The sequence below is a fragment of the Pistacia vera genome, unplaced genomic scaffold (assembly GCF_008641045.1).
Source record: "Pistacia vera cultivar Batoury unplaced genomic scaffold, PisVer_v2 Contig445, whole genome shotgun sequence".
Lineage (NCBI taxonomy): Eukaryota > Viridiplantae > Streptophyta > Magnoliopsida > Sapindales > Anacardiaceae > Pistacia > Pistacia vera.
The window spans coordinates 1,119,986-1,147,543 of NW_022196274.1; the positions used below are offsets into that span (position 1 = coordinate 1,119,986).

Sequence of the window (27,558 nt, forward strand, 5' to 3'; positions counted from 1 at the left end):
GTGGTTGCCATGTCTACGGGCTCGAAATAAGTTTTCCAACGGTATCTTATAGGCCAAGAAACTCTTCTTGGATCAAAAGTTATGGCCATTTGAATGCGGCATACTAATTTAGGCCCTTTGGGCTTTATGCACGAACTTCTGATGTTCAGCCCAATCCATGAATTCATCCGCCAGACGTTCTATGTCACTTTTTGTGATGATAACTTGCAGAAAGTTTATAGATTGTGTTTCAGAGATAAATAACTCATATCATTTGAGTTCATGGTTTTCATATGCTTGACTTTTGTCCAAAAAACTAAAATTATGTAGAAGAAAAGATAGAAGAATGCAAATTGTGTTCATCTAGGAAATTTATAGTTATTTCATTGAATTTGATTGAATGTGTTTGTATTTTTGTTATAGATAGATTTTGGTTTATTCTACTTGAACAATTACCATGGTCAACTTTCATTATTTCTGCATTCTTTGACTGTCACAGACTCCGATATTGAAGTTTTAGATTCATTTGTTTATTTGAGTTGCTTTCTTATTTTACTCGCATCTGGTTCTGCACTCAGGAAATTTCTATCTTTTGATTTATTGAGGGATATGAAGCGATTCCATTTCGGTAATAGAGACAAGAGAGATAAACCTATATTTCCAAGGACCTTAGAGTCATTAGTTTCAATGCCGTCTTCGTGTTCTATAGCTACTGATGATGGAGTTGAACCAAATACACATAATGTATCAGTCATCGACACTGATTCCACGGGAAGGCGTCTAATTCCTATGTCTGAGAAACCCAGTAATGTTCAAGTGTTCACCATAGAATTTTAGTCCCTCTGTTTTGGTTGGAGAAGGTGGGATCCGTTATGTTTTTAAGGGGTTGATCAAGAATTCAGAAGATCCATCTCCAAGAGTTGAAGTTGCAGTGAAACAACTTGGTAAAAGAAGGATGCAGACAAGGGTTCTTTGCTATTTTAAGATTTTTGCCTGAAGTTTGTTATTGCTAATGTTCTAAATGTTCACTTGTTTTGTACTCACTGTAGAAGCACTTAAAGTTAGAACCGATTAAAGTTGTTAACTATCATAAATTACTTCAGGTTCAGGTGTTTTAAGACTGCTGCTAAGTAGGCTTAATCCCACTTCTATATCTTATGATTTCAATGATGCTACAATCTCACAAGTATTTGAAGAAATTATTATACAGCTAATAGTTTTGGAGATTCAGTGCAAGGACTGCTAAAAATAAATGGCATTTCAATTTGTAGGCATGTAAAGAATAAATTCATCGAAGTCTAAGATAATTAGTGCAAGATTATGGTAAGATTCTTTTTCATTCACTCTATAAATTAGCAAAGCCTTCAGCATTTGGACAAAATAACCATGTAGTAGTAATTCAAATGTTTTGCCCCACCCCTTCTCTTCCATAGTTATTTGTTTCTTATAATGACTTAATCATCTCTATTGCTAGAATTTATTATTCTACAGTTTGTTATAAAGCGTAAAATACTGTACGTAATGCTGGAAAACACTATCTTAAGCCTATGGCTGATTGATGTACATTGTGAAAAAAGATGCTCTGTTTTTGTTGAATTAAGGTTTTTAACTTGTGGTTGACATGGACACAAGGAATATGTGATAGAGGTGAATTTTCTTGGGTTGTCGAGAATCCAAACCTTGTAAAATTGGTGGGATACTGATAAGAGCTTGAAAATACATATTTTGTTGGTGATTGAATTGGATTATTTGTGGGAAAATGTGTTTTTATTGTGAAATTTGAGTTAATTACTTCATAAATACCTTTTATGGGATCACGGGGTGTATTTTGGGTATTTTCAGGTTATAAAAGATATTCAAATGAAGAAGAATGATGTCGATGAAATTTGTGACGAGTACAAACAAACTATGCAAGAATCGGAATTGAAATGAGAAAGTTGTGATGCGTTGAAGATAGGACTTGAAACCTGGAAATTATTCAAGATGAGCATGCTTCAATTTTTTGATCATAACTTGAGCTGTAGAAATTGAAATTTTATGATTCTTATGGCATTGGAAATATTATTCAGAGGGCTACAAAGTTTGTGTTGATTACTTTTCCAAATTCTAAATATTCCAGATTCGTGGGACAGAAAGAATGATCACTGCATCGTCCATTTCTCTTGCAGCAGCGATGGAATGCGGACCTAGATGGGCTATTTTATTTCCTATCCGAATTTGACTTGTCTAAGGCATTTAATTATTTCCTAATTAAGCTCTAAACCCTAGCACTATAAATAAGGATTTTTAACTATTTTTAGAGAGATGAGAAGGGAAAAAGAGCGGCTACTCTTTGGAGATCAGAATTCTGAGAGTTTTGGTTCACAAATTAGAGAAGTTTTTCTATTTTTCTTTCTTGTTCTCATGTTGTTAATACAATGGTTGTTTTTATTATTGAAAGAATGAACTAAATTTATTGTCTAGGGCTAAGATATAGCCCAATCTTATAAATATGCATTGAATTATACAAGTTTTGTTCTAAGTTTTATTATTTCACTTAATGCTTTCAATTCTTAAGGTCTGAGAGTTGAATGATTTTATGGGTTAGGTTGAGATCGAGAGAAGAAACCTAATTAGTCCAAAGTAATAAAACCATAGATTGAGCAAATGCTAGAGATAGGTTACTGTGATCTGTGAGGTTTTGGTAAATTCCATAGAACTTAATGATCTCTTAGCTTCCAAATCCACTTTAGAGATATTTTGGGTTGTTGCTTAAGGGTTAATTCGCTAATTATTCGACAGAAAGTTAGTGAAATATTACGGAGTTTGACCTTTAAAATAAGCTTAATTAGGTTAGCAATAATTGTCAACGCATAGGATTAAATTGGTGTGAAATATGTGCCACAGGTTTAGTCTTATTGACTTTTCACCAAAGTATTAATAAAATTCTGCTCTTGTTTTAGTTTTAAGTTTGTTTTATTTTTTATCAAATCACTCTTAAAATTCTGTTTTATCAAATAGTAATCAAATAGGTTAGTTTGGTACTTGGTAAGTAGTTCTCACGGGATTCGACAGTCGTTTACTTGAGCTTTACTACTTACGCGATTTCGTATGCTTGTGAATAGCTTGTCAAGTTTTTGCCGCCGTTGTCAGGGAACTATTTTTTTTACCAATATCAATACGAAATATTTAGTTGCTAATTTGATTTGTTTTATTTTTTCTTAGAAACTAATTTTTATTTTATTTTGTTGTGTTTGCTTCTTTTATTTAGATCTTGGAGAGCTTACGTTCTAAAGGTGGTGCTAATCTTAATCCCTTCGATTCTGAGATCGAGAGAACGACTAAATAGTTGAGGAAAGAAAAGAGGCACGCCAACTTAGAAAAATCAATGGCTAATAGGAGAATTATAAATCCCAATATGGAAAATCAAGATAATGAGAATGAGGATATCCCAGGAGGCAGTGCAGCTAGTGGAGCGGTAGTGGTTCAAAGAGCATTGAAGGACTACTCTAGTCCTACTGTTGATGGGTGCTATTCTAGCATCAGGAGATCACCAGTTCAAGCGAATAATTTTGAGATCAAGCCAGCAATTATTCAAATGAGTCAACAATTGGTCCAATTCGCAGGGTTGTCTAATGATGATCCTAACTTGCGTATTGCCAATTTTCTGGAGTTATGCGACACATTCAGGCATAATGGAGTATCTGATGATGCAATTAGGCTAAGACTTTTCCCATTCTCTCTTCGGGATAAAGCTAATGCTTGGTTGATTTCTCTGCCATCTGGGAACATCACGACATAGAATAAGTTAGCTCAAACATTCCTCACTAAATATTCTCCACCTGCCAAGTCTACCAAGCTAAGAAGTGAGATTACCAATTTCTACCAACAAGACATTGAGTCATTATATGAAGCATGGGAAAGGTATAAGGATCTCTTATGATGGTGTCCTCACCATGGGTTACTAATCTGGTTGCAAGTGCAAACGTTCTACCAAGGGTTGCTGCCAAATATTCAAGCCACGATAGATGCTGCTAGTGGAGGAGCATTGAATAACAAAACACCATAGGAAGCATACAATTTGATTGAGGTGATGGCGAACAATAACTACATGGGGACTTTAGAGAGAAATTCAACAAGGAAATCAGTAGGAGTGCACGAAGTTGACGATTACACCGCATTGGCTACTCAACTGTCAAACATCCAGAAGCAATTAGGTAATGTATTAAAGATAAATGTAATTGAATCCTCTTCTCTAACATGCGAACTTTGTGTAGGAAATCACTCATCCAAGGGTTGTCAAGAAGGGAATCCTTTTGCTCAGCCTGAACAGTTAATTACGTCAATAATTTTCAAAGGGGGCAAGAGAATCCATATTCCAACACATATAATTCAGCATGGAGGAAGCATCCGAACTTTTCATGGAACAGCAATAATGAATATAAACAACCTCCTGTTTTTCAAGCTCAAGAGTCGAAATCTAACTTGAAGAATGTACTTACCATGTTCATTGAAGAGACAAGCAAGAGGTTTGAGAAGAATGAAATCCTGCCCAAAATCAGTCAGCCTCTATTAGAAACCTTGAGACTCAAATTGGGCAAATTATAACATATTAGCGAGAAGAGTTCAAAGAGTTTTGCTGAGTGATACAGAGAAGAATATTAAGGAACAAGTGCATGCAATTACCTTGAGGAGTAGAAGAACCTTAGAGAATTCAGAGGACAAAAAACGGAAGCAAGAACAAGAGAAAAATCTAAAGGAAGAACAGAAGTCACCGTGGTGATCGTGAAGATGAAGAGAAGATCATCAATATGTAGGACGATCGTCGTGGTAAGGAAAATGGTGGCCGCAGTGATCGTGAATTAGCTCCCAATTCTTTAGAAGTTTGCACTGATCGTCGTGATGAAGAAAGTGGTGGCCACTGCAAGTGTGAATCTGAGTAGAAAGTTTCTTTAAGTCATGCAAACCTTCCGTAACCACACCGTTTGAAGAATCAGAAGCTTGATAAGCAATTCGGTAAGTTTATTCATATGTTTCGAAGTTTGCACATTAATATTCCTTTTGTTGATATGTTAGAACAAATGCCGAAATATGCGAAATTTCTAAAGGAGATCCTCATGCATAAGAGAAAATTCGAGGAACATGAGAAAGTCATGTTAACGGAAGAATGTAGTGCGCAGATTCAAAAGAAAGTACCACCTAAACTACGAGATCCAGGGAGTTTTACTATCCCTTATATTATTAGTAGTTGTTATTTTGATAAGGTTTTATGTGATTTAGGGGCAAGTATAAATTTAATGTCATTTTCTCTTTACAGGAAACTTGGATTGGGAGAAGTGAAGCCAACCACCGTGACTCCCAATTAGCTGATCGATCAATAACATATCCTAGGGGGGTGGTAGAAGATGTCTTGATTAAGGTAGATAAATTGATTTTCCTAGTAGACTTTATGGTATTAGACATGGAGGAAGATCGGGAAATGCCTTTAATCCTAGGATGACCTTTTCTAACAACAGGTAGAGATTGATAGATGTTTATCAAGGGAAACTAATCTTAAGGGTAGAAGATGATCAAGTAGAGTTTAATGTTTTTGATGCTATGATGCGCCCGTCCGACTTAGACACCTACTTTGAGATTAGTGTCCTTGATAATATAGTGAATAAAAAATTAGAAGAAAACTATCCTAGTTCACACCTAGAAAATTGTTTAGTTAACTTTATGACTATAGAGGCCGAAATTGAAAATGAGAGGGTGAATGGTCCACACTCGAAGCCTTATGAAGATGGTGGAATTGAAGATGAGTGGGTTGCGATTCTCCTTGACAATCCAGACTGAAGATAAAGAAAAGTCAAGCTTATGACTCTAATTACGCACTTCTTGGGAGGTCCCAAGCTCTTTACTTTGATTTTGATTTTTTATTTTGAATTTGTGTTGGTTTGTACTTGAGTCATTTTTATTTTCTACAATTTTTTTTACTAGTGATGTTGTGCGAGTTTCTCTAAATTCATGAATTTTAACTAGTGATGTGTGTTACTGATAAGGTACACCGAAAGTTTCTTTGTTTTGCAGGAATTTGATTTCAAAGATGGAATGAAATGATAAAGGAGGTTAAACTTTCACGCTTATTCGCACTTCACTATTGCAAAAATGGGTAACTTTTCTTTTTCTCTTTTTCCTTTTGTTTATATTTGTACATTGGGGACAATATAGATTTTAAGTTGGGGGCAAGGGAAGTTTCTTAGGGAAATTTCTTCCCAAAAATTTTGAATTTATGAGAATTTTTTTTTTATTTTTGTGTTCTGTTTTGAAATTTGGTTTTATTCTTGGATTAATTTATATGTCTAGGATTGCAATAACATGTAACAAGTAGATGACATTAATTTTTGCCTTTAATTACGAATGATTGTGAATGTTAATGATAGATACTATGCTGAGGACGATGAAAGGAGAATTCAGCGGCTTGTAGTGTATGAATTTATGCCTAACGGAAGTTTGGATCAGCATTTATCCCTTCAATAAGAGACAATGCTTCCATGGACCTTGAGATTGGAAATAGCCCAAGATGCTGCTCGTGGTTTAAAATACCTACATGAAGAAATGGATTTTCAGGTATTTATGCTTTTAATATTTCAACATGTTCAAGGTTTTGTTAGCAGATACGTAGTAGTGCTTTGGATGCTTCCTGGGTCTTTCAATGAAAAGTTAATAGTGTGATTCAAGTGTAGCTTATCCATTAGCAGGCTACTTTATTGTCTTTTTTATTCTGTTGTATCTATTACAGATCATCGTTAGAGATTTCAAATCTTCAAATATCCTTCTTGATGAGAATTGGAATGCAAAGCTATCAGATTTTGGATTGGTAAGATTTGGTCTTCCAGAAGGATTCACACATGTTTTGACTGTGGTATATCCAAAATACATAATTCGGCCATTATTTGATATTTATCCCTTTAATCATTGAACTTAGGCATTATGTTTATGTGAAATAAGACTAGCATAGAACAGAACCTAAATTTGCATATCTTTAGAGTTTAAGCTACAAAATCTTCGAAAATTATGCCACTATACTGACTTAATTATCAAAAGAAACTTTTGTAGAATTTTCTTCATATTAGTTATCATCTGACTTAAATAAAAGATCTTTCCTGCATTTACTCTTCTTTTCAGCTAAAGTAATCTTTGAAAGTGAAAAAATCAGATGGCTATTAGTCATTTGTTTATTGTAATTGCCTGCACCATGTAATTTTTTGAGGATTTCTTTTGTTTATGTGATTATGATATCTCAATGCAAAATATCTTTACATCTTTAAGCTACCCTTGTAAAATAAATAAATAAAAATAAGAAGATGATGATCCTTTTTTTTTTGGTGTGTGAAGAAAATAGAGAACAGGAGATATGGATACCTGAAACATTGTGCTTATCAGGTTTGAGCATTAATATTTTAGATATTATGTACTTCAGTGGTCAATTGCAGAGATAAACTAGCAAAGGTAATATATTTTACCTTGGGGATATATGACTGACTCCATCTCGAGTTATAGCTGCAGAAGACATGAAGCATTTATAAGGTATATGGACTCAGGGATTCCCCATGAATAAAAATTTGTCTATCACATAGGAATTGAAAATGAATTCATTGTTTTTATGGTGGCATTTACATAAACAATTTATTTCCATTACTTGTTTTGACAAGGACACGCCAAAATTTATGACATTCCTTCTAAGGAACTTTGAGAACTCGACAATAAATAACTAATAAAAGAGAGAGAGAGAGAGAGAATTGATTCTAGGTGTTGCTACAAGACTCTGCACCAACTAGAGTGATCTGATCAACCTTGGCAGGATCGGAACTGGTGTGTGCGTGATTACAGATAACCAGCAATGAATGAATAATGAATGCAGTAAAGTAAATGGCAAAAAGAATTTTAAAGTGGTTCGGCGAAATAAACTCTTGAGTCTACGTCCATTGTTTTTTGTATTTGCTGTGAGAGCTTACAGTTGTAATTCTAGCAATATTTTACAATAATTTCCTCATTGTTTGAGGGCGTTCATATACACAGTTTGTACAAGGGAAAGAGCAAAAATAAAGAGATTACAATTAAATTGAAATGCAACTCCGATATTCTCGTGATTGAGCGTTGTGATTGCGCAAAGATTGTTGTCAATCTGATTCCTCCTGAGATATCTGGGATCTGAAGTTTTCTGGGAATTAGTTGAACAATCGCATGGATTGTTTGCGACTAGCTTTTGTTGGGTTGAGCTATAACTCGACGAGCTAATGCTGGGTTGGACAATCGGTGGCATCGAGCTGGCTCTGGATCAGGCTATAACCTCGCGAGACTCCGAGCTTGATGGAAAAATCACACATAACATCTTCCCCCTAGTGTTTGATGCTTGTGTCGAGCTTCGAAGACTATTGCTTGATTTGATATCAAGCTCGGCATCATCAGTAGGTCACCGAATACAGGTTCGGTCGAGCTTCAAGGGTCGAACTCATTCCCAGTCGACGTACTCCACACTTGGATCTTCTCTCTTCTACGACACCTAACAAACTTGGAATATGAATAGTCATGACAATTATGTAACTTCCACGCGGTCATGTCACATTAAATGTGGCAGCCTTTGGTAGTCAGGTTTTGTCGCGTGTGGGCGACTATAACTGTCCATGTACGGAGTTGAGACGACGTACGATGACGGTTATGATCACAGTAGTTTGATAGTTCGTCGCCCTTTGCGGATGGCTGACACGTGGCCACATCCAAGAGTTGAGATTGCTCGACAAATTAAAGGTTGAGATTCACTATAGATTGACGGCTATGATCAAACCCCGCCCTTTTTTCTCTCATGCAAGCCACTATAAAAGCGAGCAAACTTGTCAGAAACTAACTCAACTTGCAAAAATTCTCTGACGTCTTTGCTTATTCTGTCGTTACTTCATTGTCGTTACGGTGCTCTTTTTGGCGAGTTATTCCTATTATCTTGTTCCGATAAGGTTTCTTTTCCCTTTCTTTAGTTGTTTTCTTGATTTTCGCAGCTAAGGGTGGCCATTGTCGTGGCCACATTGAGTCTTTAAGGGCTTTACTAGGGTTTTTAAGTGTCTCCAGCGGTCTTGGGTTTAAGGAGGGTTTATCGCGGCGGCCGCAGGAATCCTGGGTAGGCCGTGTGCATTCATTATCTGCCGCGAGCTATCTTGGGTGCCTGAATTGAAAGCAAAGTGTGGATAGGTCACCGAGTTTTTCTAGCTCTCACACATATTCGCTTCTGTTTCAGGTACCTAGAAGCGAGCTATAGATATGTCTTCGTCCAGCAGCCACGCGATTGATTGCATGTTTGACTCACCCACGAGCTCAGCAATTCTCAGGGGTATAATCCCTGAGGTTTCCGAGGAGATCATCTCGTAGAGCTCGGATCCTAATGCGGTGAGCTTGTCCAATCGTGCCTCTATAGAGTTAGCTCAATCCAAGCAATCTCCAGCTCACAGGCTGTGGAGGGAACCGTAATCCTCAATTGATGTTGAGGATCTGAGATGCATAAGAGAGACTTATGCACTGTAACTTAATTTGAGGGTCCCAAGGAACTTTTCCCGGAAGAATCCCTAAACCATAAGGTTAATGCTGGCACCTAGGTCACATAAAACTCGATCAAAGATAATATCTCCTATAGTGCAAGGAATAGTAAAACTCCTTGGATCTTTGAGTTTCTGTGGCAGTTTCTTCTAGAGGATGACGTTACACTCCTCCGTGAGCATCACTGTTTCCTCATCTTCTAACTTCCTCTTGTTTGATAAGATCTCCTTGAGAAATTTCGCGTAACTCGGCATTTGTTGCAGTGCATCTGCAAAAGGAATGTTAATATGCAGTTTCTTAAGAACATCAAGAAATTTAATGAACTGCTTATCCTGATTTTCTTTTCTGAATCTTTGAGAAAAAGGCACGGGTGGTGTGTGATGTGCCAACTCTGGTGGTATCTCGGGGAGTGGCAATTTCTCTTTCCTTTTCTTTTTCCCCTTTTCTTGCTTCTGCTCATCTTTCCTAGGGCTGGGTGGTTCTCTTCAGCAATGATTTCTTCATCAACTTCCTCATCAGATTCTTCTTTTTTCTTCGATGGACTTTCCTCTTCTCTTGATTTTTCTACCTCTTCTAAAACTATCCCACTTCTCAACGTTATCGCATTCACTTGCTCACGTGGGTTAGTCACCGTGTTACTTGGTAAAGACCCTTGTGGTCTCTCATTTAGCTTTTCAACTAACTGCCCCATCTGTACCTCCAAGTTCTGAATAGACGCCCCTTGATTTCTAAAATTGGTTCTCGTCTCATTCATAAAACCCGTGGCCTCTTGCATGAATTTCCCAAACATGTCCTCCAATTTTGTCACTCTTGGATCTCTTTGTTGGTTGTTCACCCCTGTTTGGTTATTTGGCAATGCCCTTTGATTCCATTGATTGTTTTGCTGATTCTGTTGGTTTTGATTACCCCAAGACAGGTTCCGGTGATTCCTCCAACGGGGATTAAATGTGTTGGAGTACGGATTGTTTTGTTGCCTTTGATTTCCAGCCACGTAGTTAACCTACTCCGATGATGACGATGCTGAGGCAAATGTGTTCCCTACTTGACATTCACTGCTCACGTGATTACCTGCACAAAAATCACAAGTTAGTTGAGGAGCTTGAATGGAATTTACCTGCATACTTCCCAACTGTTTCTGAAGTGCTGTCAGTTGGGCTGAAATGGCTGTATATGCATCAACTTTATGAAGACCCATGGATTTCTTCGGTTGCACCCTCTCATTAGGTCTTTGATAGTTGTTGCTTGCCAGAACCTCAATTAACTCGTGAGCTTCTTCCGGAGTCTTATTCTGTAATGCTCCTCCTAAGGCTGCATCCACCATGGTTTGCACATTCACCGTTAATCCATTATAAAATGTTTGGACTGGCATCCAAACTGGCAACCCATGATGTAGACATCTTCTCAGTAACTCTTTGTATCTCTCCTAAGCCTCATACAAAGATTCTGACTCTTCTTGAATGAATGACGTGATGTCATTTCTCAACTTTGCCGACTTTGCTGGAGGAAAGAATTTGGTCAGGAACTTCTGTGCTAAATCATTCCATGTGGTGATTCTTCCTGTTGGTAGTGCCAGTAACCATCCCTTAGCTTTATCCTTCAATGAAAATGGGAATAGTCTCAATCTGATTGCATCATCTGACACCCCATTAGACTTGAAAGTATCACAAATCTCCAAGAAATTTGCAATGTGTAGATTGGGATCTTCCTTCAAATCACCCCTGAACTGAACCGACTGCTAGATCATCTGTATGATTACTGGCTTTATCTCAAAAGTGTTTGCTTGGATCGTTGGTCTCGTAATGCTCGACCCACTGCCTTCAACTGAGGGAACAAAGAATTCCCTCAGTGTTCTATTCTCTGCCATCTCTACAACTATTACTTCTGGTTCAATTGTAGCTTCTCTTTCTCTTCTTTCTATGTTCAGTCTTTGAGTGGTTCTTTCAATCTCAGGATCAACAGGAACCACTGGCTGACGTCTTGCTCTTTGCATAAACTACACAGAAAAGTAGAAAAAGCGAAATCACACCAAACAAAGAAGAAAAATAGTGAAAATTAAACAAATAACAATGAAATAAAAATCACACTCCAATCTAGCTAACACAAGAAAATTTTAATGTTAACACAAAACTCAATCCCCGACAACGACGCCAAAAACTTGTTGTGTGATTTCATAAACATGCAATATGTAACAAGTATACTAGTCGCACAAGTAATAAAGTGATGAGTGAGTATCGTTCTCACAAGGATTGGTGGCTAAGCACTAAGTTTTTCTACTGTTTTCAAGTTGGAGCAATCGAGTTGTTTTGATTAAAGGGAGACAAATCAAACTTGAAACTAAAACAAAATTTCTAAATATTTAAAACTAAATGCTAAAAGCAAGATTTAAAACACGGATAAAATCAATTCAAACAAACGGGTAGGGTTTTGACTTCATTCGGACTCTTTTGGGTTAGACCTAAGGATTATACTAATTCCATATTCATATGCATTGATTGTAAATCGAACTCTCTAAAGTATAAAATATACCCTCTCAGGCTATATTTCCTTACTCTTCCCTATTAAGCTTCCGCACCCAGCAAAATGAAGACTAAAAGTTCAAAGTTCATTAAGCATAAGAATCCTAGATTGATTTCATTGATTCTTAAATCTATCTCTAGCATTTAATACTACAATGGTAATTACCCAAGAAGCTTAACATGAATTATTTCTCAATCTCATCATGTTCATCACCTAAAAAAAATATTTTCAGAATAATCACACACTTAAAGCAAAATCATATGAAAATAGTAATCATCACTTACTTAACCCATTAGAATCCTAACTACATCAAAACCCTAACCCAAAATAGGTTTGTTCATGGCTAAATCAACAATACAATTAAAAGAAATGAAAAATCCAAAGTTCAACATAATGAAAATAAGAGAAAAGACAAGAAAATCTCCCCAATTGAAGAATCCACTGGTTTAATCTCGAATCTTCACCCTTTGCAATCAAAGTTTTCCCAAAACTAATCTAAGAAAATGTAAAAAGCTGCTCTCTCTAAAAAAAACGAACCCCCTAAAAAATGACTAAGTTTCCTTTTTATACTCAGCCCAAAAACCTAGAAAAATGCCTAAATGAAACTATGCATTTTTTGGAATTCACAGGTTTCGCTGCGGCGAAGAAGGATTCTCGCCGCGGCGAAGAAGTGAATTAATCCTTCGTGCGCGACTCTCTTCGCCACGGCGAAGAACAAGCTTCGCCGCAGCAAAGTGGAATTCTGAAATTATAGAATTGCCCTCCGCTTGCTTCGGCGAAGCTTCATGTGGAATTTTGAAATTACAGAATTGCCCTTTGCTTGCTTCCTTGCTTGAATCTTCGATCTTCATCACTCTCCTCGTGGAACAAGCTTCATAATGTATCCACTCTACTTCAGAACTTTCCTAACTTCTGAGATCCACTCACTTCTGAGTCCAAAAACTCCAATTCGCTCCTTATTTGCATAAAATGTCCATTTTAGCCTGAAACACAAAATATGAAGAATTAAGTAGCAATTCAGGTCAAAATGAACTAAGAAGTATCTGAAATCCGACTAAAAAGTCTAATCAAAATAGTATAATCCACGGAACTTAATTTGAGACCCTTATGAGATGCGCGGTATCCATTCCCCCTCATCATTTTATTGACAACGTTTTGAGACGGTTCGACATCGTCCCTTTCCAGCTGTTCGCAACCTCTTACGTCATAATTATAGGTCTGTATATAACATACATGGTCATTGAGTTAGGCGAGCCATTCGTTGAGGAGCTCGTCTATTTGTATAGATTAAAGAAGGGGCAAGACTAGACGTATTACCTCTCCAAGGCGAGGAAGGTACATTTCAACAGGCAGGTCGATGTCCCAAAGAAGGTCCCGCATTAGGACTCTCAATTTTTCTTTTATGAGGCCTGGGGGACCGGCGTTTTTGCTTTAGAAGCGAGAAAGACTTTGACCCCCAAGTGTGCGCGAAGATCACTTTCAAACTCTATGTTTAAGCTAATTGAGTTTCTTTACTTTCCAGTTAACGTCAAGCAGAACTATCTTCCCGCTGTGAGCTTACAGAGACTCCAACGCTTTAATGACCTTTCTGACAGATAGCACAACATTAACGAGATCATCTTGTTTCCTCACTTGAGGGCGTACGACTTCTGTGAGGACAACGCCAAGTTTTTTACCATTATCGAGAAAGGTAAGTTATTGCTTGCTCACGTTTCTTTCTTCTGTGTAGGCAGGTCACTTACTGCTTGCTTCTATTTTTTGCAGAAATATGGGCTGAGAAACCAAAGGACCTCAAGAAAAAGGCGGCAGCTTCCGTGGCTGCCAAGAAAATGTCGGCTGCTTTGGTGACGAAGCAGCCCACTGATATTGCCGGTGTGAAGTGTAGCGGGGGTGAACTTAGGGAAGACCTAAGTGCGAAGAAGCCCTTGACGGCCTCAAAGGTAGTTGGTGGGAAATGTGCCCTCGAGCCCCAAAAAGGGCATTCAAAGAAAACACTCGAGTTAACTGGAGACTTGGGGAAACAGAAAGCGCTCAAGTAGTACGATGGCTCGGGCAAGAAGAAGTTGACTAAGCCTCAGGGGGGCTTGGGAAAGCAGCAGATGGTTAGACAGCAGGTTGGCTTGGGTAAGGAGGTTGTCGTGCAAGTTGGCGGCCCAAAGAAGTTTATTGCCAAGGACTTAGCCAAGAAAAAGTCTACTCCCGCAGGTGAGTCTAACACTACCGACAAAAGTAAGTCCAGCTCGTCTCGATAGGGAGGCAAGAAGATGGACGAAGCGACTCGAGCTACGATCGATTCTCTGATCGACTAACTCCTCGACCATATCAGTATTGGGGCTGTAGCGGCCAAAGATTCCATCACCTCATGAACTTTCGCGGGCGTTAGAGATTCGTCTCCTACCCATATGCTGGCCTGGGTGTGTAGTTATATGACAAAGGTACTAATAGTTTTCCTTTTTTACTTTTTTATGCATGCTATCATTATTTCTTGTTGACTTTCCATCCTTTCTTTCTTTAGGTTGCCATGGCGAGCAGGCTTCTCTACGATGAGTACTATCCCACGTTGGAGGGCACTCTTCATAGATGGCAGCTGGCGAAAACAGTGAAGGAAGATGCTTTGGCCAAGGCCCAGGTTGTGGAGAATGAGAAAGAAGCAAAGCAAGTTGAGCTTGAGCAGCTCAAGGAAGAGATGGCGACCTTCGGGGTCAAGGAGAGGGAGTTCCTTGACAAGATCAAGGCGAGTGAAGTTGCACGAGCTAAGGCTGAAGCCGAAGCAACCGAGGCTGAGAAGAGTTTAGCACAACAATGGAGTGTCAATAATAAGTTGAATTCTGAGCTCTCCTCAATTCAAAAAACTGCTTCGGATTGAGAGGCAAAGTTCAAGCAGGCCTCGCTCGACCTTGCCCAGGAAGCGAAAGGTGGACGAAAGGCTGAAGCTGAGGTCGACCAACTCAGGCTTCAGATTGGGGAACTGGATGAGGCCATCACCAATTGAGCTTGGGAGACATCAGTCTTCTTGGTGCAAAAACTGTGGGAAGCTCACCCCTCGATTGACTTTTCCTTCTTTCCGCGAGCTTATCAGAGAGAGGTCAACAGGATGAAGACCGAAGCTTAGGGAATGGCCTATGTATACTCGGATGATTCCCAACTATATGGTGAGGGTCAGGTGGAAGTTGAGGAAGGCAAGGAAGAGACTAGCCTCAAGCAAGAAGTCGAGGATCTAGCTCCCTTGGCTACACTTCCTCCCAGCGTTGTTGATCTTCCTCTAAGCGAGGCTCCCAACCTTGAAGAGGCTGCTACCATTCCTGCCGTCAAGGAACCATCTTTCCCAGTCGACGACGAGCTCTCTGGTCTAGTCAAAGATGATGCCCCTACTCCTCCACCCGCCTGAAAAAATCATTATATCTTTTTTTTTTTTTTTTTTTTTTGTTAAATTTGTAACTGAATTGCATTATGAATAGAAGATATTTTAGTATATTCCCATCGAGCAATTTTTTATATTCCTGCAGAGTCATTTCAATCATCCTAATTGGACTTGTCATAAAAAATATGAATTTGCTCCAAGTTATGCGTAACTCGCTTCTTAAGGAGCTTTTCGAATATATGCGAGGAAATCTTATGCAACACTTCGAATTCAGATCTATTGTCCGTCTCGAGTTTTGGTCGTCGGCTTAGGGCCGATTTCCCTTGATGTGTTTTTCTTGAATTTTTCCAAGTATAACTTCGTCGATTTGAGGTATTCCACCCTTATAGAGTTGGATTTTTGCGTGGCTTATTGAGATAAGCTGTCTTTTTCTAGACTCTTGACTTTGAGTTTATTTTTTAGATGTATCGCGTAGGTCATAATTTTTGAAGCAATGCATGATAAATGCTAAACAAAAATAAAAATGGTGAACAAAAAAAAAAATTATGAATAATACCTCTTTTATTGATAGGATATTTTGGCCATAAACAGCCTTACAATGAATGATTAAATAAAACATGAGTAGAACCCGAGCTGTTCATTAGTAATACGTTCGCAAATGCTCGGTGTTCCAGGCTTGAAATACTGCTTTGCCGTTGAGGCGTTCCAGGTGGAAGTTTCCTAGCGCGAGCTTTTCGGAAATCCTAAATGGACCTTCCCATTTGAGCCCAAGTGCCCCTAAGTTCGGGTTTTGAGTACCCTAGACGACCTTTCTAAGAACTAGATCACCCACTTCAAAGTCTTTTCTTTTACTTTGGTGTTAAAGTATCGTCTAGCTCGCTACTTATACGAGATGAGCCTTAACTGAGACTTGGCCTGATGCTCTTCGATTAGGTCTAGCCTTAGGCGAAGAAGGTCTTCATTTGTTTCCTTGTTGAAAACTTCCCTTCAGAACGAACTGATCCCCATTTCAACCAGGGCTATTGCTTCACACCCATATGACCCTTATGATAAAGGGAACGAGGTTTCTCCTATTAAGCTTCTGGTTGTTGTTCTGTAAGACCACAAGACTTTGGGCAATTCTTCGACCCATCTTCCCTTCAAGGCATCGAGTTTCTTTTTAATGGTGTGTTTGATGAATTTGTTTACAGTCTCTACTTGATCGTTGGCTTGAGGCCGATAAATAGCAGCGAAGCTCTTCTTAATACCAAGTCGTTCGCAAAAAGATCTGAAGTCCTCACTGTCGAACTATTTTTTGTTGTCGGTTATTATAGTGTGGGGCATTCCGAACCTACAAATGATGTTTTTGTAGATGAAACCTTTTAGCTTGTTCGACGTGATGGTGGCTAAAGGCTCGACTTTTGCCCACTTGGTGAAGTAGCACACAACAACCACTGTGAACTTAACGCTTCTTTTTCCTTGAAGCAATGGGCCGATCAGGTCGATGCCCCAGATTGCAAATGGCCAGGGTGTAAAACCCCTCCATAGCCGGGTATTCTCTAAGTATCCGTTGGCCATTAAGAACCTAGAAAACGCACGCCTATTTAAAGAGTAAACCTGTAATTTAAAAACTTTTTTTTTTATTTCTAAACTATAATAAATTCATTGTACACGTCAAATAATATAGTTTCCTTTCTTGTTATGAAATCTATAGTAATAATTACTAGAACATACACACTTTTACAAACTTTACTAGCAATTTGATTTCCTTAATTAACACAAACATATTTACTCCATTATAGAACATGGACATATTTACTAAATTATGAAATATGAATAAAATTATTTCACTAAATACTAGCAAAACCATTCAATAGTCATCATTAAAACATCCCTTCATGCTCTTAGCGTCTCTTGGAATCCTCTCCCAACTTCATGCCTTAAGCCTTACCTGTAAAACATATAAACATCATAGGGTGAGCGCTAATTGCTCAGTAAGGGGATATGGCTATTCTAACTTTCATGGATTTCTTACACATACATAACGTTTGTAAATTCACAACATGTTATTCATTGTCAATGTCATAAATCATAGTCATGATATTCACATTGACTTTCTTATACACATAAGTCATAGTATATTTAAAACATCCTAAAACACTAAACACATATGACTCATGCAACATTCTCAAACATGACATGCCTATTTCTTTTATTTAGGTATTTGACATTTCGTTTATCTTTACGAACTAATCAGATTCATTTGAACCATTACCTTGTTCTTGGTTACTGCCTCAAATGACTCATGGTTTCTATAAATTTCAATTTCTCTGATCTTGGTTTCACACCTCAAGAGACTCATAGAACTCATATACCATTACTCTGGTCTTGGCCTTACGCCTCAAGAGACTCATGGAACTCATATACCATTACTCTGATCTTGGCCTTATGCCTTAAGAGACATATGGAAACCTTTCTTTAAAATTTCATAAACCCTCCATAAGTCAACTAAACTAGGCTATATACGTTATCATTTAGAATGCATTCATAAGGGATAACATCTCCCTTGAGTATACATAAACAATACATATGCATTCATCATACATGTCATTTATAGCTACTTATGGACACGCTCATTCATAACGTTCATTCATCTAGCATATACCCATGACCACTTTCATAAATCTTTAGTCAATTGAGCGAAATTCCTTTTCATGAATATTTTCTTAATATTTCTCATTTTCTTATTTTGCTCAAAATTTCATGATACATAAGGAATTTCACCATGTGTCTTTTACCATTCTTGTTCATGTTAGGCCATAAGATTTATTTGGTGCCCTAACCGAATTTCCAAAGAAATTTGGAATTTTTTATTTGGAAGGTGGATGCCACATTCTTTTGCATGCCCATTATTCAATTATCATTCAAGCATTTCCCAAACACAAACCAAGTCATAAAAGTCACATAAACCCTCCCTTAACATTCAAACTAGTGCCAACCATCGTCCAACTACCAACTACAAATCTCTTAAGTGGCAAAATCCTCCTCCTTTTCCAATGCAAACCTCAACCAACACCAATTCAAACAATACATAAACAAACCATAACTTCATACATCAAATTAACATAAAAAAAAAAAATTAAGGTTCACTAACCCTAGGTGTTGATAACATACTTTAAAAGGGAGGTCCAAATAAACACCTTCACCTATAACAAGCATTAACACTCATGAAATTGTTTTAATACATTAAAACTCATCAAGCTAGGGTTTTAGGGATTACCTTAACCCTTCAAATTGAATCTCCTTAAGGTGTATCTTGATCTCCTTCAAGAAATTGCTTGAAATCCTAAGAAAATTTGAAAAAAAAATGCTTGGATTAGTGGCTTTAATGGTGGATTTGAGTGAGGAAGAAGAAGATAATGCATTTGGGGTGTACAAGGCTGACTCCCCTCTCTTAAAACCCTATAGATACTTTATTTTATTACTACTCTATTGTGATTGGTCATTAAAAGTTAGATATAAGGGTCATTTGGCATAAATTTTTCATATAAGGGTGTTTTGGTCATTTCCACCACAACATAATGATTAGCACTCATTTAATGTCATTTGACTTCTTTTAAACACTTAATGATTAAGCAATCCCACTAGGTAAATGACTAATTTACCCTTAGTGCACTTTTATGAATACTTAATTCATATCGATTTGTGTGAAATGACCATTATACCATTGGTTACCGTTTAAGCCATTTAACCCTATCAATCTACTTTATGACCATTCTACCCTCATTTCTCTTCAATGACATCACCCCATACACTTTACAATGGCCACATCTCGAAATGCATGCAAAATGACCATTTTACCCTTCCTTTCAGAAAAGAAAATTACTTGTAAGGGTATAATTTCATACCTTAGGGCATCCGAATAATGACACGAGGTTTACACAGGGGCTTGTCAACGTAGTTAATTCTTGAGGCAAAGCTCGTGGAGCATCTACAAACCTCTAGCATCTGTCGCATCTATGCACTTAGTCTACTGTATCATCAAAAACTGTTGGCCAGTAATAACCTTGACGAAACACTTTGTATGCTAGAGATTTGCCTCCTGCATGGTTCCCACAAATGCGCTCATAGATCTTCCTCAGAACATAGTCCGCATCCTCATGGTCGATACACCGCAATAGCGGTACATTGAACCCACACTTATACAACTTGTCATTGATAAACGTGTATCGAGCTGACTTTGCACGGAGTGTTTTGGCTTCATTTCTTCCTTCTGGTAGTCTTCCATCCCTTAGGTAGACAATGATTACCTCCATCCAACTGTATCTCCGACTCGTCGCTAGGACTGGTTCTTGTGGAGTAGAGATGCTTGGACTTGAAAGGGACTTAACTGGTATCGAATCAGCTTTTTCTTGGCTCATTGTAGAGGCCAGGAGGGCTAAAGCATCAGCAACCAAATTCTTCTCCCTTTGGATCTGAAGAACCGTGAAGATCTAAATTGCTCAAGCTCAGACTTCACCAGCTGGAGGTAAGATGCCATTCTATCTTCCTTCACCTAGTACTCCTCGATGATTTGGTAGACTAAGAGCTATGAATCATTGTAAATTTTGATAGATTCTACCCCCATTTCCTTTGCGAGGCGGATCCCTACAAGCAATGCCTCGTACTCAGCCTCATTGTTGGAGGCGACGAACCCGAACCTTACTATGTCTCTGATTGGGTTTCCTTCAGGACTTTCAAGCAAGAGCCTCGCTTTTACACCCTTCTTGTTTGAGGAGTCATCCACATACAGAGTCCACTGTCACTGGTCGTCGAGCTTTGGCTTTTGCTACTCGATTTCTCCTAAGGTATTTGCCCATGACGGGTTTATTTCCCCTTCTAGCTAATAAGAGAATTCTAATATGAAATCCATCAAAGCCTGACCTTTGATTGTTGTTCTTAGGATGTACCTAATATCATGCTGACTCATTTCCATCGTCCACTGGATCAATCTACCTGATGCCTTGGACTTTTGCATTATTTTCCTAAATGGAAAGTTTGTCAGCACATGAATGGAACGCGCCTGAAAATAAGGTCGCTGCTTTCTGGCAGTAATGATAAAGGCATAGGCGAGCTTCTCTATTTCAGGGTATCTTGTCTCCGCGTCATGCAGCCTTTTGCTCACATATTATACCGGCCATTGCACTCCTTCTTCTTCACGTACCAATGTCGCACTGATAGTTTGATACCAACAAATATAGCAGCAATGGCTCACCCTGGACAGGTTTTGATAACAAAGGAGGTTATCCCATATGTTTCTTCAGCTCTTGGAAGGCTCTCTCACACTCCTCCGTCCACTTGAAACCTTTCTTCCTCTTTAAGTTCTCAAAGAATAGGAAACATATGTCTATGGCTCGGGAAACAAACCTGCTAAGTGTGGCCACACGCCTTGTCAAGCTCTGTACCTACCTTATGCTGGTCGGGCTTTTCATGTCTAGAAGAGCTTGAATCCTCCGAGTTGGCTTCAACACCCGATTGATATACAAGGAACCCCAAGAATTTTCCCAAGCTTACTCTGAAAGCACATTTTAGGGGATTGAGCTTCATTATGTATTTTCTGAGGATGTCAAACATTTCCCCCAGATGCTCAATGTGGCTTTTAACGACCTTTGATTTGACAAGCATGTCGTCGATGTACACCTCTAGAGTTTTGTCAATTTGGTCAGCGAACATCTTGGTCACTAAGTGCTGGTAAGTCGCCCTAGCATTCTTCAAGCCAAACGGCATAACCCTGTAACAATAAATCTCACGGTCAGTGATAAAGGAGGTATGCTCTTCATCGGGCTGATACATCAGGATTTAGTTATATCCCGCGAATGCATCCATAAAACTGAGTAGTGCATTTCCAACTGTCGCATCTACTAACTGGTCAATCTATGGCAGCGAAAAGCTATCTTTGGGACAAACTTTATTCAAATCTGTGAAGTTGACGCAAATCCGCCACTTGCCATTTGACTTCTTAACCAGGACTAGGTTGGCGAGCCAATCCAGGTACTTCACTTCTCTAATGAAGTTGACGTTCAAGAGTTTGCCAACTGCATCTTTGAGCGTTTTAGAACGCCCTGCATCTATAGTCCTTCTTTTCTGTCTTATTAGCTGAGCTTTTGGGTTGATGTTCAACCTGTGGCATATTACCTCGGGGCTGATCCCCACCATACCTGCATGCACCTATGCAAACACGTCGAGGTTTTTCTTCAGAAACACCACTAGATTATCGACCATTTCTTTGCTTAGGCTTCCGCCGATCTTCAGTATGCGAGTTGGATCTTCCTCGCTAACACATGTTTCTCACAACTCTTTCATCTGTTGTGGGCTAATCTATATGGATGCGAGGATCTATGGTATCCTTAAGAGGTCCGGGGTGCGGCTCAGATTCTATAATAACCATTGTCCTCGAGAGTGGCTATTTTAGTGCAACATTTATGGCCCGGTTGTAACATTCTCAAGATTCTTTTTCTGCAGCTCTTGATCATCGCGACTCTTACGAGAGTTGGGAACCTCATTGCTTGGCAGCGCACTGATGTGATTGTGCTCAAATCATCCAAGATCGGCCTTCCAAGGATGACGTTGTACATGGTTGGGCAGTTTATCACTAAGAATTCAGTCATTACTGTCTTGATTTTAGGTTCTACCCCTAGAGTCACAGGAAGGTCGATCGTTCCCTTAGGGACCAGGCTATCCCCGACGAATCCATAGAGTGACGAAGGACACGCCCTCAAGTCCCTTTCCGTGAACTTCATTTCTTGGAAAACTCCCAAAGAGATGATGTTAGCTGCACTTTCATTATCGACCATCAACCTTAGCACTTTGGCATTACCGATCTTGACCGCGATTACGATTGCATCATGATTATGGTGAGGGGATTCTTCGCATTCTTCAACAGTGAATCGTACCACCTCGCTCTCCTATCTAGGCTGCTTTGGCGACTTCTGTTCACAGCTCATTACTCGAGGGATCAAATCTGTTATGGCCTCTTGAGCATATTGCTTGCGGGTGGGCCTTAAGCTTCTTGCTATGTTGAGGCCCCCGTAGATCATACCCACCAGGACATCATTGTTGGCATTGGCCGGAGGACCTAGTAATTTTGCTCGCCGATATTTTCGTGAGTTGGTGCCTCTTTAACAAATTCCTTTAGGTAGCCCCTTCGTATCAAGTCTTCAATGACATTCTTCAAAGCCCAACACTCGTTGGTGTTGTGCCCGATGTCCTAGTGGTATCGACAATATTTTTGCTAATCTCTTCTGTCCAATGCTTCCCTCATTCTTTTTGGAGCAAGCAGTCTCTTCGTCTCATGGGAGACTTTGTAGATGTGAGCTATGTCTTGTGTGAGGGAGGTATATTCTGCAGACCGCGGGAAAGGTTGTCTGTCCCCACAATTATCTATTTTTTTGTCTTTTTTAGGACCTGTTTCGGTCCCTATCATTGTGGTCTTGGTCCCTCTGCTTATCCGATGGGCGATCTTGTCGCCTATCCGGGGCTTTTCGTGGCCATCTAATAAAACTTTGCTAGGCTCACGTGATCTTCACTTTGGAGCTCTTTCCATAGCTCCGTGTTTGGCCTGACGCCTGCAATTAGCAAAGTCTAGATTGACTCTTCGAGTGCATTCACGACCTTTACTTGCTCATTCTAGAACCTTGTTAAATACAAGGTTAGTGTTTTGTCTCTCTCCTGATGAATATTGTTCAAGTAACTGAGCAGCATTGTGAACTATCCCCTTGCTTGAAATTACTACAAGTACATCGAAGAGAATTATTGCCAATAACTGATGGAGTTCGCCTTGAGTTTTTTGTACCACCTCTTGGCATCCCTTACCAATGTGACCGCAAAGCAGCGATACTTCGCCAAGTCACAGACTTGGTGCAGCTCCAATAGGTCATTGAAATTGCCGAGGTGGTCTCTAGGGTCTCCTTTTCCATTGAACTTACTTTCTAGTGCCCTTAATCTTTGTGGAAGTGGGGCCTAGCGAACTTCTTCAGTGAAGGGGGAACTCACTATTTCTTCTACTGCGTCATTCTGGCAGGCTCTTAGATAGTCAAGCATTTTCTGCACATGATCCAAGTCCTCGTTGTGATTGCCCTGGTTGGCTTTGTTAAACCTTACCTCGAACAAGTGAGTTCGGAAATCTATTGCTTGTAAACCCCCGCCATTACGCACATTGATGCACAAAGTTGAGTCATGATGGCTTGGTCGATAAGTGCTATCATGTTTGTCAGTGCGTTGCTCATGATGTCGGTTATAACCGGAACGTCGGTCATTGCCAAATTGGCTCACATTACTCGTCTTGTGAGCTTGCGAGGATCGAGCTTGTCTTAGGCGCAGGTTAAGATCGGCACGCTAACGCTAGGGATATCGCCGAGTAGGTCGAGCGTCTCGTGGGTGACCATTGCCATCGCTTTCACCTATTGGTTATTTCTCTGGCCACCTCGCGGGGTTAGTTTGCCCGCGGGATTCACTCTCGTGAGCAGAGTGTACTCTATGATGTCGAGGGTGTCGGTTGCCCCTTGGCGTCGATGAGCCGGATTGGTCACCAGTTGAATTCTGACCCGTTAGGGTGATATCAGTGAAGAGTGCCTGGTCAAGGTTTTGGGCAGTTGGTTGTTGATTTCTCAGCTCAGCCACGTTCTATTGCACCGCCTGTGCAACCATGGTTTTGATCATCTCCACCAGTTGGCAATTTTTGGGGTTTAACATACCTGCCTTCGGTTATTCGCGGCCTGTCGAGTTGGCGGCATTGGTGGTCGACGCCCAGCGACATCTTGTTGCACCTCCTGATGGGTGGTCTCCACATTGTCGTGGTTTCCGGTGGTGGTTTTTGATCTTGTACGCACCATTATGGGCCTGGATTGATTTAATTGTTATGGCTGTTAACTTTCTGAGATGTTGGCAGAGGTTTATGCTTTTCCTCTAGTGCTAGAATGTTGATACTGGTGTGTGCATGATTACGTATAACCAACAATGAATGAATAATGAATGTAGTAAAGTAAATGGCAAAAAGAATTTTAAAGTGGTTCGGTGAGATGAACTCTTGAGCCTACGTCCACTGTTTTTTGTATTTGCTATGAGAGCTTACAATAGTAATTCTAGGAATATTTTCCAACCCCTTCATCATCATTTGAGGGGGCTTATATACAGAGTTTGTACAAGGGAAAGAGAGAAAATAAAGGGATTACAATTAAATTTAAATACAACTCCGATATTCTCGTGATTGGGTGTTGTGATAGTGCAAAAATTGTTGTCAATCTGATTCCTCCAGAGATATCTGGGATATGAAGTTATATGGGAATTGGTTGAACGATCGCATGGATTGTTTGTGGCTAGCTTGTGTTGAGTCGAGCTAGAGCTGAGCTTATGTTGAGTCAAACAATCAGTGGAGTCGAGCTAGTTCTGGATCGGGCTATAACCTCGCAATATTCCGAGCTTGATGGAAAATCACACATAACACTAGGTTATGTACATTCCAAATTCACCTTTGAATATTTCACAGAACAGAATAGGTTTATGCTGTTCAAATGCCTTGCTTTTATATATCTTCTGGTTGAATTTGCTCAACTTTTCATCTCATCAGGTTGTAGGTACCGTGGGATATGCAGCTCTTGAATATGTCCGAAATGGTCATGTGTCAGCCAAGAGTGATGTATGGAGCTATGGCGTCTTCCTTTTTGAACTAATCACAGGTTTTTTATAGATCAACACGATCCCAAGAATTAGCAGAAAATATTGGAATGGGTAAGGATAACGAAGGTTAAAGGCGTAACGCCATACTTATACGATAATTTTCGACGAATGTTGGACCTAGGTTTGAAATTACGACTTAAATGTCCCCTTAAGTTAGTCGAAAAACTTGTAAGGATAGCCGCCCTATGCTTGGTCGACGACTTGAGGTGCCTCCCGAAGAGTGAGGTATTCGAAATGGTGACTAAAATTGTGGAGGAATCAAAAGAAACTGGTAGTCCTCAACTACCCTTGAGGAGTTGGACGTCTATGGAAACTTCTTACGACAATAAAACAAAAAATAAGAAAACCATTATGGAATAAAAAACTGGAGGTTGCCATGGAAGTGGAGGCCGAAACTTACTTGATGAATGTAAGAGGTTTGATGTGTTAAATGCAGTGAGTTTCTAATTTCTATGTTGATTTGCATAAAGCTGCCATCATAGATTCTTGCTGTTAAAACTTTTGAAGAACTAACAAGAAGAAAATACGGAAAGTATAAACTTAGATTCCCAATTGCAGTGAGTTTTATTGATTGTTAAATTGATACAAAATTTTTAATTAAAAAAAAAAGAAAAGAAAAGAATAATATGAAACGACATGAGTACGAGAAGGGTCAGTGATCATACTAAGAGACAGTCAATGAGTGAATGACCTGTACTCTTTTCAATTTAACTCTCCTGAATTGTCGGTCCGACTCATTCAAATCTTAATATTAAACCGACCAAATAAAATTTAATTAATTGAATGAATGAAAGAAATAATGATGGTGATAATGAGTGTAATGTGATGTAAATAATAATAAATAGAGCAAACTACATGTTTCCACCCGAGGTTTAGTGAAATCTTAAGTTGATACCCTCGGCTGTATTTATCATCATTGAACTAACACCGTTTCTTTTATTTTAATAGTTGAAGGGTAAAAGTGTCAAAATAACCAATTTTCACCCATCTTTCATCTTCACCAATTTGACCACTGTTTCTGGCCAGATTGTGGCACCATTGAACTCCCTGAACACTTCCATCTGAATCCTCACATCACCCTCACCAAAACCCCCTCTCTTTTCCACCCCGGTGCACCCTCAAATCGTAGGCCAACGACCTTTGCACTTTCACACAAACTCACTGTTTCTCGGCCAATTTTCGACTGTTCCATCTGAATTTTAAAGTTGTTTGGGAGTGATTTTTGTAAGAGTTTTTGTTTGGAGTTTTTTTGGCTATTGATTGAAGTTGATTGCTTGATGGGTGTTCGACTATTCACTAGGGCAATTCAGCGAACACCTTGTGTGCATCAGTTGAAAAAGAAGAAAACGATGCCAAAGGAAGTGGAAAAGGCTAGAAAAAACACACAAACAAGTCCCCTAAGCTTCAAAATCTCCACAACTAAAACCAATTTCACCAAAAAAAAAAAAAAAAAAAAAAAAAAAAAAAAAAAAAAAAAAAAAAAAAAAAAAAAAAAAAAAAAAAAAAAACTCCAAATTTTGCCCAGTTACAACCCAAACACAACTACACCACAAGGGAACCCTAGGGTTGGCCGACTACGAATGGTGAGCGCGTTGGTCGAATTGTTGGGGTTTTGTAGTAGAGAGGCTAGGAGTCTTTTGGTGGTGGTTAGACGGATTTAGAGGTTAGGTTTGGCTGGAATTTGGCTTGGAAGTGGTGGAATGAAAATTGTAAAATCCGACTAATGGGGGAGTGATGGTGGGTAATGGAGCTATGGTATTATAGAGGAGTTTGGGAGGGTTCAAAAGGTGGTCACGGAATAGATTTTGGACAACAGAAGATCAACTGAAAAGTGGCCAAGAATGCGAGGGGCATCGCCTGCTACGTGCGCCATTAGCAGTAAAATCGAGACGATGAAGATGAAGAGGGAGGTGTTTCATGCAAATTTTCACACCAACGAGAAGTATGTGAATCTTGTGTGTGGGATTCACTCAGGGTCCTTGGAAGACCAAATATAAAGTTACTTAGTGTTGGATTTATAAATTAAAAAAAAAAAGCGTAAAGAATAACGAACTAAAAGACGGGAAAGTGAAGCAACATAAAAAAGGACAAGAAGATTTTTTAAAGTGGTTCAGAAGCAATAAGCAATTTCTACATCCACTGTTACGATATTGCCCTCTGCAAGGTTTCTCACTAATACAAAGTGTATGAGATTCTTTTCCATTCCCCCCAAATGTGAGTGGGAGACCCCTTTTTATAGTGTTACATTTTTAAGCTAAGTGTGAAGTAACACTCATGCAATGTGACACGTGGTCAATGACATCATAGCTTTAAATCTTACTAGTGAAGTAATCTTTTTGTAGTCTTACATGTGAAAAAAACCTTTCTGGTTGACACACAAGCTGGAGAGTAGTGTATATTTCGACCTGACGTGAATTCTTTATGTGGATTTACTGTCCAATAGGAGGAAGTTTGGTAATAGC

At 39.2% G+C, this 27,558-nt stretch overlaps 2 non-coding genes and 1 pseudogene across 2 annotated transcripts; 2 read left to right on the top strand and 1 right to left on the bottom strand.

Moving 5' to 3' along the window:
- The first annotated feature begins 588 nt into the window (after positions 1 to 588).
- The window catches only part of LOC116144406, a 31,654-nt pseudogene continuing 4,684 nt past the window's right edge, over positions 589 to 27,558 (top strand).
- On the bottom strand, positions 3,815 to 3,921 carry LOC116144461. The gene has a single exon (XR_004130258.1). It is a non-coding gene; the product is annotated as a small nucleolar RNA R71 (small nucleolar RNA).
- Positions 10,905 to 11,011, top strand: LOC116144463. Its single transcript, XR_004130260.1, has one exon. It is a non-coding gene; the product is annotated as a small nucleolar RNA R71 (small nucleolar RNA).